General features: G+C 47.5%; 1 long non-coding RNA gene across 1 annotated transcript in view; it reads right to left on the reverse strand.

Annotated features, from left to right (window-relative positions):
- Nucleotides 1-12,344, reverse strand: part of LOC139788786 (uncharacterized) — a 33,909-nt gene extending 21,565 nt beyond the window's left edge. The window contains exon 1 of the long non-coding RNA XR_011722938.1: nucleotides 11,976-12,344. This is a non-coding gene — a long non-coding RNA (uncharacterized lncRNA). The remainder of the gene's footprint in view (nucleotides 1-11,975) is intronic.
- Between the last annotated feature and the right edge of the window lie 486 nt (nucleotides 12,345-12,830).

A 12,830-nucleotide genomic window follows, 5' to 3' on the forward strand; every position in this document is an offset into this window, starting at 1 on the left:
AGCATCTCCATTGATCCCAGATCCAAACACCAGCATCCCCATTACTCCCAGATCCAAACTCCAGCATCCCCATTAATCCCAGATCCAAACTCCAGAATCTCCATCGATCCCAGATCCAAACTCCAGCATCTCCATTGATCCCAGATCCAAACTCCAGCATCCCCATTAATCCCAGATCCAGACTCCAGCATCCCCATTAATCCCAGATCCAAACTCCAGCATCCCCATTAATCCAGATCCAGACTCCAGCATCCCCATTAATCCCAGATCCAAACTCCAGCATCCCCATTAATCCCAGATCCAGACTCCAGCATCCCCATTAATCCCAGATCCAAACTCCAGCATCCCCATTAATCCCAGATCCAGACTCCAGCATCCCCATTAATCCCAGATCCAAACTCCAGCATCCCCATTAATCCCAGATCCAGACTCCAGCATCCCCATTAATCCCAGATCCAGACTCCAGCATCCCCATTGATCCCAGATCCAAACTCCAGAATCTCCATCGATCCCAGATCCAAACTCCAGCATCCCCATTAATCCCAGATCCAGACTCCAGCATCCCCACTGATCCCAGATCCAGACTCCAGCATCTCCATTAATCCCAGATCCAAACTCCAGCATCCCCATTAATCCCAGATCCAGACTCCAGCATCCCCATTAATCCCAGATCCAAACTCCAACATCCCCATTAATCCCAGATCCAAACTCCAGAATCTCCATCGATCCCAGATCCAAACTCCAGTATCCCCATTAATCCCAGATCCAGACTCAGGCATCCCCATTAATCCCAGATCCAAACTCCAACATCCCCATTGATCCCAGATCCAAACTCCAGCATCCCCATTAATCCCAGATACAAACTCCAGCATCCCCATTAATCCCAGATCCAGACTCCAGCATCCCCATTAATCCCAGATCCAAACTCCAGCATCTCCATTGATCCCAGATCCAGACTCCAGCATCTCCATTAATCCCAGATCCAGACTCCAGCATCCCCATTAATCCCAGATCCAAACTCCAGCATCCCCATTAATCCCAGATCCAAACTCCAGCATCTCCATTAATCCCAGATCCAGACTCCAGCATCCCCATTAATCCCAGATCCAAACTCCAGCATCCCCATTAATCCCAGATCCAAACTCCAGCATCCCCATTAATCCCAGATCCAGACTCCAGCATCCCCATTAATCCCAGATCCAAACTCCAGCATCCCCATTAATCCCAGATCCAGACTCCAGCATCCCCATTAATCCCAGATCCAAACTCCAGCATCCCCATTAATCCCAGATCCAGACTCCAGCATCCCCATTAATCCCAGATCCAAACTCCAGCATCCCCATTAATCCCAGATCCAGACTCCAGCATCCCCATTAATCCCAGATCCAAACTCCAGCATCCCCATTAATCCCAGATCCAGACTCCAGCATCCCCATTAATCCCAGATCCAGACTCCAGCATCCCCATTGATCCCAGATCCAAACTCCAGAATCTCCATCGATCCCAGATCCAAACTCCAGCATCCCCATTAATCCCAGATCCAGACTCCAGCATCCCCACTGATCCCAGATCCAGACTCCAGCATCTCCATTAATCCCAGATCCAAACTCCAGCATCCCCATTAATCCCAGATCCAGACTCCAGCATCCCCATTAATCCCAGATCCAAACTCCAACATCCCCATTAATCCCAGATCCAAACTCCAGAATCTCCATCGATCCCAGATCCAAACTCCAGTATCCCCATTAATCCCAGATCCAGACTCAGGCATCCCCATTAATCCCAGATCCAAACTCCAACATCCCCATTGATCCCAGATCCAAACTCCAGCATCCCCATTAATCCCAGATCCAGACTCCAGCATCCCCATTAATCCCAGATCCAAACTCCAGCATCTCCATTGATCCCAGATCCAAACTCCAGCATCCCCATTAATCCCAGCCCCCTGGAGTCATTAGGGGAGGAAAAAGCTCCTTGGAGGGGAGGAAGAAGCTCCTCACCCCAATCCCTTCCTGCTCCTCTCCATCCCAGCCAAGGATTTCCCCCCGGCGCCGGCTGCCTCCTGCCATCAACAAGCCAAGGTGTGATGTTACTGCCCTGATTTCTCTCCCCTTTTTGCTCTTTCCCCTTCCCAAAAAAAAACCCCATTTAGACGTGGCAATGAAGCCAGCCACTGGGAAAGGGATTTTTTAGGGAATAAGGAAGAGCCCCGGCCTCAGAGGATGGGATGGCAGGAGCTGACGTTGTCCATGGAGCAGGAGGTTGCAGCCCCAGGAGCCTGGGATGGTTTAAATGGGTCAGGATTAGAAATTTTGGGGTCTGGGCAGCAAGAGGAATAGCCAAAAAAACCCAAACCAACCAAAAAATATTCCATCCATCCATCCACCCCTTCAACATGGAAAAGTCACACTGAAAAAAAAAAAAAGAATCTGCAAAAACATCTCTGCATCCTTCAAAAGCCTCCTGGGGAAGGGGAGCTCAGGGTATTTCACCAAGTGCTCAGTCAGAATTTTGAATTTCCCCTGGAAAATCAAGCCCCGTGTGCAGGGACGTCCAATGAATCCAAGGAATGGGAACGATCCCAAGCTTTACCCAGCTACAAGGACCGAGCCCTGGGGCTGGGAGCGCTTTTCTCGCCAAGCCACTGTATTTATTTTTCCCTCCCCTTCCAGCCCCTCACTTCCTCGCCTGCTTTGGGGTGGTTTATTTATTCAGCCTGGGTTTGGCTATTTTGGGGCTGCAAGAGACACCGACCCAAGCCAGACAAAAACTCCCCCTGCTCTGTCAGGGCTATCAGCAAACACCAAGCCCTCCGGCTGCCCAGGAATTTTAATTGCAAAACCCACTCACCGGGCTCAGATAAAACCCAGCATCACCCCACGGGCTGTGGGGCTCCCCACAACCCCCCCCCAACTGCCCCACGGGGCTCCCAGGATGGACCCCAAACCCATTTCCCCCACTCCGTGTCCCAGAGGGGCTCTGCCAGCTCCGTGCCCACCCAGCAAGGCAGCGCTGGGACAGACTGGGAGGGAACTGGGGGAGCAGAGGTGCTGGGAGTGGGCAGCCCACCTTGGTGGGGGCTCTTGGAGCATCCCCCCCCCCTCCTCGTCCTCAGTCTGCAGGAGCTTGGTGGTCTGCGCCCCTTATCAGCCCTTATCTCCCAAAGCCGCTCGCTAATGTGACCTTAATGGAGCTCAAATCGACTCGATTTGTTTTATTACAACTTAGCCCAAAAGCCTCCCCCCCCCTCCACCCCCTCTTGTTTTGGAAACACAGAGGGAAAGGCTCTGGCTCCTTCTCGGGAGCTGAAAGGAGGGGGGGGAGCTCATAGGGAGCCGTATCCTGCCCAGTGCATCCCCAAAGACCCCCCCTAAAGGACTGATCCGCTTCCCCTTGCTCCCCCCAAACCCCCAGGACCCCCCGTCCCGGTGGGGAGCCTTATCCTGCCCAGTGCATCCCCAAAGACCCCCCCAAAAGGATTGATCCGCCTCCCCTTGCTCCCCCCCAGCCCCCAGGACCCCCCCTCCCGGTGGGGAGCCTTATCATGCCCAGTGCATCCCCAGAGACCCCCAAAAGGACTGATCCGCTTCCCCTTGCTCCCCCCAAACCCCCAGGACCCCCCTTCCCGGTGGGGAGCCTTATCCTGCCCAGTGCATCCCCAAAGACCCCCCCCTAAAGGACTGATCCGCCTCCCCTTGCTCCCCCCCAACCCCCAGGACCCCCCTTCCCGGTGGGGAGCCGTATCCTGCCCAGTGCATCCCCAGAGACCCCCCCTAAAGGACTGATCCGGTTCCCCTTGCTCCCCCCAAACCCCCAGGACCCCCCTTCCCGGTGGGGAGCCTTATCCTGCCCAGTGCATTCCCAAAGACCCCCCCCCAAAAGGACTGATCTGCCTCCCCTTGCTCCCCCCAAACTCCCAGGACCCCCCCCTCCCGGTGTGGAGCCTTATCCGGCCCAGTGCATCCCCAAAGACCCCCCCAAAAGGATTGATCCGCCTCCCCTTGCTCCCCCCCAACCCCCAGGACCCCCCCTCCCGGTGGGGACCCGGGGGTGGTGCTTGGCCCGGCGGCCTCAGGAGGGTCAGAGGCGGGGAGAGGGGCCCGGAGCTCACAGCCCCTCTGCGGGCACGGCTGCCGAACCCACCCCCCCGGACCCCCCCGAACCTTGGAAGATGCTGCCCACCCCCTTCTCGGTGAAGGACATCCTCAACCTGGAGCCACCGCTTGCTACCGGGGGACCCCTCCCCGTCCCCGGTACCCTGCCCGCCCGCAGCCCCCCGGGGGAGGACGAGGAGCGACCGCCACCGCGTAAGTTACTCGGGGAGGGGGGGAACCGGGGGGCAGCCCCGGCGGGGCGAGGGGAAACGGAGCCTTTTTCGTTCCCCCGAGGTGGAAAACCCAAAGCAGCGGAGCCTCCCGTTGCATCCCCGCATCCTCCACCGGGATCCCGCTGGAGCGGTTCCCCCCGACCCCCGCGGGCTACGGAAAGTTTCCTCCTCCTCCTCCCCCAGCCCCACTTTTCCTTTTTTTTTTTTTCCTCCCCATCGTCTTTCTTTTTTTTTGAGGGGGGGTGGTTTTTTGGGGTTTTTTTTGGCATTTTCCGCCAAGCCCCGGCAGAGCCGCGCATCCCTCCCCGTCCATCCCCGCCACTCCCATTGCCCTCGGGGAAACGAGACGTGGGGTGGGGGTGAGCAGAGTTTTTGGGCTGGTTTGAGGTTTTTTTGTGCCAAAAAGCACAAATCGTGGCGTTTTCGTTGCCACGGGCCCCGTTTCCACGCTCCCTTAGTTGTTCCCACTGGGATCGCTGCTCCGAGGCACGACCGGACCTGGATGCTGCTGGGGGGGCAGGGAAGGGGGGGTGAAATCGGACGGAACCACCCTCCCCTTATTCTCCCCGCAGCTAAAACCCGGCCGATTTTCCTCTTTTCCTAAAGCCCGGCGGCTGCAGAGCGCTGAAACGGGGAAACCAGTAAGACCCGAGCCTGAGCACTGGGTGGCACTGGGCTACAGATCTAGAGAGCCGGAGAGGAACCCGGGAGGACTCTGCCGGCCTCGCACTTGCAGACGGAGCCCTCCAGCACCCCTTTTCTGCCCAGTGACCCCCTTTCCAATTCCCTGAATTCCCGATGGTGCTCCCGGGGTTCCCCGAGCGCATCCCACCAGGCTGGGAGTGACCCCCGGCGAGCAAAAAAAAAAAAAAACAAAACAAAACAAAAAACCCCAAACCAAACTACTCTGCATCTTCTTTCCTACCGATTCCTCTTCCTTCGTTTCCAGCCCTTTCGTTTTTCTGGGTTTCCTTAAATTCGGAGAACTGCGGGATTCCCTTTCCCACCTGCCCCGGACTCACAGCCCTCTGGAGCAGATGGTGGGGAAGGGGATTTGTGGTTTTGGGGTGGTACCTGAAGCGTACCCGACTTTTTCTCTGCCCCTCCAGGCTGGTGGCAGCAGCAGCAGCAGCAGAGCAGGTTAATTTGGGAGAAATTGCAATTGGTAAATTGGGATCAGTTGAATTTAATTGGGAGAATTCCTCCCAAGGGGAAGCCAGTCACAAGAGGAGGAATTATTCAACATTCCCAGAACAGTCAGGTTTCTAATTCCACGTTAAAAAAATATAAAAGGAATTTTCTTGAATTCCTTTTAAACAGAATTTGAATTTAATTTTATTTTTTTCTTTATTTATTTCTAATTTTTTATTTAATTTCTCCACTAGCAGCCCCACTTCATCCTATTCCCAAAGGTTCCTTTCCTGACCCTTCCTTCAGAAAGACACCTGGGAACAGAACCACTCCAGGGGCTGACTTTGCTTTGGGTTTTTTTTTTTTTTCTCGCTGCAGGAAAATGTTTCCCTTTCCAACCTTTGGAGGCAGCCGAGAAGAGAGCTGATCCCTGCCACCCCCCCAGGCAGCGCCAGAGGAGAAAACCCCGAATTTTATTCTCCCAAGCTCAGGTCTTTGAGCTGGAGCACCGATTTCAGCACCAGAAATACCTTTCTGCTTCTGAAAGGGAATACTTGGCCGGTGTGCTCAAGCTCACCTCCACCCAGGTGAAAATCTGGTTCCAGAACAGGAGGTACAAATGCAAGAGACAAACCCGGGATAAATCCCTGGAACTTGCTGCCCCCCAACTCCCCCCCACCAGGAGGGTGGCAGTGCCTGTGCTGGTCAGGGATGGCAAACCTTGTCTTGGGGGATCCCAACCTTACCCAGCCCCATACACCATGGCCCCTTATTCCTATAGTTCCTACTACAGTGCCTACAGCAGCAGCCCATATGGGGCTGGCTATGGGGCTGGCTATAGGGTGGCCCCCTGTGCCACCCATGGTGTGAGGGGGAGCTTGGGTGCTGCTCCCGGCCTGCAAGCAGGGATCAGGGCTTGTAGGGTCAGAACTGCCTGAAAAGCTCTGGGGAAAGCCCCTCCTTTGCTCCAGATCCCTCTTTTTGTCAGGATGGGAGCCGAATCCAGAGGGAATCTGCTGCCACGGGCACTGGGATGTCTCCAGAGCATCCATCCCTTCCTGCAGGGAAGTTCCTGCAGAGGAAAATCGGGAGAAAGGAGGAGGAGGAGGAGGATGCTCCAGCACTGCCACTTGGGGACCCCAAGGCCTGAGGGCATTTATTTATTTTAACACCAAGGTTTTGGAGCCTTCCTGCTCCCAGGGGGTTTGAGTTCCCAGGATGCCCCATCAGGAGGATTATGGACACTGGGTTGCTTCCTAAGGACAAGGGGAAAACAGGGTCTGTGCCTCTGCTTTTTTATGACCACTGTTTAATGCTTTGGATTCCTCTGAGCTTTTTGAGATAGGTTGCTGAGTTATATTTCTTAATATCAGCCAGCACACGTGTTTGTTTCTGTCTATTATTATTATTATTATTATTATTATTATTATTTGCCAATAAAAAACAAGTCCGTGAAACTCTGAGGTTTCCCTCATGCAGAATTTTGGCTTTTCTTGCCCATCACTTGCATTTGAGCATCGAAATCTTACCCAAATAAAAATAAAAATTAAAATAATAATTAAAACATTAATTTTTTTTTTTAAAAAAAGGGAGATTTCATGAGACCTACCCACTGTCCCCCCAGTACAGGCATCACCCCTATCAGGGAGGGGGAAAACAAACCCAAAAAGGTCAATGCCTGCTACAAAACGTTGGTTTAGGAGAGATCTTTCCAGCTCAGTGCCAAGATATCCCAGTGCCAGCATCCTCCTAAAGCCAGCAAACTCCCCCTAAAGAGCTCTGGGAATTCCCCTGGGATATAGAAAATTTCAGGAGCAAGCAGAGCACTGGCTGGAGTTGGGGCTGGGGATACAGGAGCTGCTCCTGGCAGAGCATCCCCCCCAATCCTAGGAGCGTTTTGATCTTGGAAAAAGGGGAAAAAAAAAAAAAAAAAAAAAAAAAAAAAAAAAAAGCATGGACTGGCTTAGGCTCCTCATGCTCAAAGTGATGGAAAAGAGGGATTTGCCAGGAAGGGAGAGAGAGGGGGGGTGGGCAAAGGAGCATTTATGGGAGTCACAAATGGGAGAAGGGAAGGGGAAGGGCGTCTGGAGCAGGGAGAAGCTCCCGGGAGCCAAGAGGCAAAGAAAGGGCGTAAACTCCTGGCAGAGCTCTCCAATCAGGCCCGGGAGGCTTGGCCGGTGCCTGGATAAAAACCCGAGGTGGGAGGGTGGGAAAGCAGCGTTGCCTCTGGATCGGGAGAGGAAGAAAAAGAGGATGAGCACCGGGGTGCTCCCTGCAGGGGGGCAAAGAGCACCCAGCAGCACCCCCCAGATGAACCGGAGCCCCCCGGCATCCCAGCAAACCATCCCTGTCTCTTCCAGACCCCGGCCATCCTTCCTCATCCAAGACATCCTTTGGGATGGGGCAGAGCAGGGAGCACGGGAGGAACAGACCGAGAGCAGAGGATTTGGTAGCCCGGGAGCAGGAGAAGGAAGCTCAGCCCCGGGGGCTGCTCCGGAGCATCCTCCTGGGAGCCCTGATCCCCCAGGAACATCCCCAGCCCAGGTCCCAGGGGCACCCCAGGAGGAGGAGGCAGGTAAGGGGGTGCTGGGTGCTGGGGAATGGATCAGCATCGTCCAGGTTTGGGGCAGAGAGGGGCAGGACCTAAAACTTGCTGCCTTGAGCATCCCAGAGCCAAATAAAGCGGGGGTTAAACACCCGGGAGCCCAAATAACCCCTAAACCATGGGTTAAACACCAAGGAACCCAAATAACCCCTAAACCATGGGTTAAACACCAAGGAACCCAAATAACCCCTAAACCATGGGTTAAAGACCAGGGAACCCAAATAACCCCTAAACCAAGGGTTAAAGACCAGGGAACCCAAATAATCCCTAAACCATGGGTTAAACACCAAGGAACCCAAATAACCCCTAAACCATGGGTTAAAGACCAGGGAACCCAAAAAATCCCTAAACCATGGGTTAAAGACCAGGGAACCCAAAAAATCCCTAAACCATGGGTTAAAGACCAGGGAACCCAAAAAATCCCTAAACCATGGGTTAAAGACCAGGGAACCCAAATAACCCCTAAACTATGGGTTAAAGACCAGGGAACCCAAAAAATCCCTAAACCATGGGTTAAAGACCAGGGAACCCAAATAACCCCTAAACCATGGGTTAAAGACCAGGGAACCCAAAAAATCCCTAAACCATGGGTTAAAGACCAGGGAACCCAAAATAACCCCTAAACCATGGGTTAAAGACCAGGGAACCCAAATAACCCCTAAACCATGGGTTAAAGACCAAGAAACCCAAAATAACCCCTAAACCATGGGTTAAAGACCAGGGAACCCAAATAATCCCTAAACCATGGGTTAAACATCAGGGAACCCAAATAACCCCTAAACCATGGGTTAAAGACCAAGGAACCCAAAATAACCCCTAAACCATGGGTTAAAGACCAGGGAACCCAAATAATCCCTAAACCATGGGTTAAAGACCAAGGAACCCAAATAACCCCTAAACCATGGGTTAAAGACCAGGGAACCCAAAAAATCCCTAAACCATGGGTTAAAGACCAGGGAACCCAAAAAATCCCTAAACCATGGGTTAAAGACCAGGGAACCCAAAAAATCCCTAAACCATGGGTTAAAGACCAAGGAACCCAAATAATCCCTGTGTTGAATATTGGGGAGCCCAATAAACCTGATGGAAAAGCAGAACCAGCAAACTTTTCACCACTTCAAATATCTCAAGGGGCTCAATCTGCGTTTAAAAAAAAATAATAATATTAAAAAAACCAACCAGGGAAATCGTTTCTGTGATGTCTTGGGGAATAAAGGCAGAAAGTTCCCATATAGCACCCGGGGGCTCCCTGGGAAATGGGGTTTGAGGGGTGGATGTGGCAGATGGGGACACAGAGGGGACTCCTATGAAAAAAAAAAACCAAAAAAATCCCCTAAAAAATAAAATTAGAACTGTGCAAAATTCCCTAAAAAAAAGTGGCTGGTGTGTAAATCAAAAGAGCTCCAAGGATTTCAGTGGGATTCCTATAAAAAAGCACAAAAAAAACCCCAAAAAGCCACTTAAGAAATAAAATTAGAACTGTACCAAATCCCCCAAAAAAGTGGCTGCTGTAAATCAAAAGAGCTCCAAGGATTTCTGTGGGATTCCTATTAAAAAAAGACCCAAAAAAGCCAAAAAAAAGCCACCTAAAAAATAAAATTAGAACTGTACCAAATCCCCCCAAAAAAAGTGGCTGCTGTAAAAAAAAAAACAAAAGAGCTCCAAGGATTTCACTGGGATTCCTATAAAGAAAAATCCCCTAAAAAATAAAATTAGAACTGTACCAAATCCCTAAAAAAAGAGGCTGGTGTGAATCAAAAGAGCTCCAAGGATTTCAGTGGGATTCCTATTAAAAAAAGACCGCAAAAATCCCCTAAAAAATAAAATTAGAACTGTACCAAATCCCAAAAAAGTGGCTGGTGTGTAAATCAAAACAGCTCCAAGGATTTCAGTGGGATTCCTATAAAGAAAAATCCCCTAAAGAATAAAATTAGAACTGTACCAAATCCCCCCAAAAAAAGTGGCTGCTGTAAAAAAAAAAAAAAAAAAGAAAAAAAAAAAAGAAAAAACAACTCCAAGGATTTCAGTGGGATTCCTATAAAGAAAAATCCCCTAAAAAATAAAATTAGAACTGTACCAAATCCCTAAAAAAAGTGGCTGGTGTGAACCAAAAGAACTCCAAGGATTTCAGTGGGATTCCTATTAAAAAAAGACCCCAAAAATCCCCTAAAAAATAAAATTAGAACTCTACCAATATTTTTCCTGCAGAATTTTTGGGAGTCCCAGGTGCTGAATCCCAGGGAAAGGGATGCAAAGCCAGGCCTGGAGGAGGCTGAAAAATCCCACCCCCAATTTTCTTGGCAGAGGAAAGGGAAAGGAATTTTTTTATTTTTTTTATTTTTTTTTGCTGCTTCCAAACTGCACTTTGGGTGCTCCTGGCCCATTTCTGGGCTGCTCTCTGCAGCTTGAGGGTCACGATTTATTTCCTTTATTTCTTCTTTGTTTTCCCATAGCAAGAGGTGTCCAAGAACTGCCGAATAGTGTGGATTTTGCAGGAAAAATCCCCGTGGCTGTTGAGGTTTTGCACCTCAGTACTTGGAGGTTGGAGCCTCAGTGGCGGTGGAAAATGTCCCGTGTCCTGTTATTTCAGCCCCTTTCACGTGGATTTATGTCCAATGCGTGTTTATTCATTAAGAAGTTGGGTTTATTTGTTTATTTTTAAATATTTATTTATGTATTTGTTTACTTATTTATTTATTTTTATTTATTTTATTTTTATGTATTTATTTTTATAATTTCTTTTATTTTTTATTTATTTTTCTTTCTTCCTTTTTCTTTTTTCTTTTGTTTACTTATTTTTATGTTTTATTTTCTTATTTTTATTATTTCTTTTTATTTATTTTATTATTTTTTGTTATTTCTTTCTTTTTATTTTTTTATTTTTTATTTTTATCCTTTCTTTTATTTTTTTATTTATTATTTATTTTTATTTCTTTTTATTATTTATTTGTAATTTTTTTTATTTTATTCTTTCTTTTATTTATTTATTTTTTATTTCTTTTTATTATTTTTTTCGTTTCTTTTATTATTTATTTATTTATAATGTTGTTTTTTTTATTTTTTATTCTTTCTTTTATTTATTTATTTTTTATTTATTTTTATTATTTTTTTTCTTTCTTTTAATTATTTTTTTCCCTTTTTTTAATTGTTTATTTATTTTTAACGCTTATTTTTTATTTTTATTCTTTCTTTTATTTATTTATTTATTTTTATTATTTCTTTTCCTTTCTTTTAATTATTTATTTATTTATAAATTTTAATTTTTATTTTTATTCTTTCTTTTCTTTCTTTCTTTCTTTTTATTATTTATTTTTATTTCTTTTAATTATTTATTTATTTTTAATTTTTTTTCTTTCTTTTATTTATTTATTTCTTTCTTTTATTATTTATTTTTATTTCTTTTAATTATTTATTTACTTTTAATTTTTTTCTTTCTTTTACTTTTTTTTTTATTTTATTTTATTATTTACTTTCATTTATTTATTTTTATTATTTACTTTTATTTATTTTTTATTATTATTATTATTACCATTAATATCATCATTACCCTCCTCACCACCATTTCCCTTTCCTTATTTCCTTTCAAGAACCCATCTTCCCCAAGCAAAACCCTTTAGCGAACCCCAAGACGAGTCCGATTCGGGGGACCCTGGGTACAACCCCGAACCCCTTTATCCCTTAAGAGTCCATAAACCCCATTTTCGGTTGAACCCCCCGATTTCCCTCTCACCCCCCCTCTTCCCTCCCAGCAGCTCCCTCCTTGTCACCTCCTCCCGTGTCCCCGCGTCCCCCGAAGCGTTCCCGAGCCGCTTTTTCCCATTCCCAAATCCTGGAACTGGAGCGCAAGTTCAGCCACCAAAAATACCTCTCTGCCCCGGAACGAGCCCACCTGGCCCGGAACCTCCAGCTGACCGAGACCCAGGTGAAAATCTGGTTCCAGAACCGGCGCTACAAAACCAAAAGGAAACTCCGGGGATCGGAACCGGAGCTGGGGGGACCCAAAGGGGGGGGGGCGGGAGGGGCCGGAGCGGCCGCGCTGGGGCTGCGGGGGGGGTGGTACCGCCTGCCCGGTGTCTGGTACCGGAGCGGCTGGAACCCCGCCTGCTGGTGAGGGGCTCCCGGGAGACCGAAGCCGCTTTTTTTTTTTTTTTGGGTTTTTTAATTCTTTTTTGCTTCTTTAGGTTTTCAGTTTTCTCCTTTCCGCCCCCCCCTTTTTTTTTTCTTTTTTTCTTTTCTGCTTTTTTCTTCTCGACTTTTTTCTTCCTTGCTCTTTTTTTTTCTTCTTTTTCCTTCTTTTTCTCTTTCCTTTTTTTTTTTCGTCTTTTTTTCTTCTTTTTTTTCCCTTCTTTTTACTTTTTTCTTTTTTTCATCTTTTTTTTTCTTTTTCCCGTCTTTTTTCCTTCTTTTTCCCCTTCTTTTTACTTTTTTCTTTTTTTGTCTTTTTTTCTTCTTTTTCCCCTTCTTTCCACTTTTTTCTTTTCCTTTTCTCGTCTTTTTTTTTTCTTCTTTTTCCCCTTCTTTCCACTTTTTTCTTTTTTCCCCTCTTTTTTCTTCCTTTCTTCTTTTTTTCTTTCTTCTTTTCTTTCTTTTTTTGCTTCTTTTTTAACTTTTTTTTTTTTTTCTTCTTTTTTCTTTTTTTCCTTCTTTTTCTCTCCTCCTTTTTCTCTTTCTTCTTCTCATCTTTTCTTTCTTCTCTTCTTTTCTTTCTTCTCTTTCCTCTTTTTTCTTCTTCTTTTTCCCTCTTTTTTTTTCTTTTTACTTCTTTTT

The sequence above is a fragment of the Heliangelus exortis genome, chromosome 30 (genome assembly GCF_036169615.1).
Source record: "Heliangelus exortis chromosome 30, bHelExo1.hap1, whole genome shotgun sequence".
Taxonomy (NCBI): Eukaryota; Metazoa; Chordata; class Aves; order Apodiformes; family Trochilidae; genus Heliangelus; species Heliangelus exortis.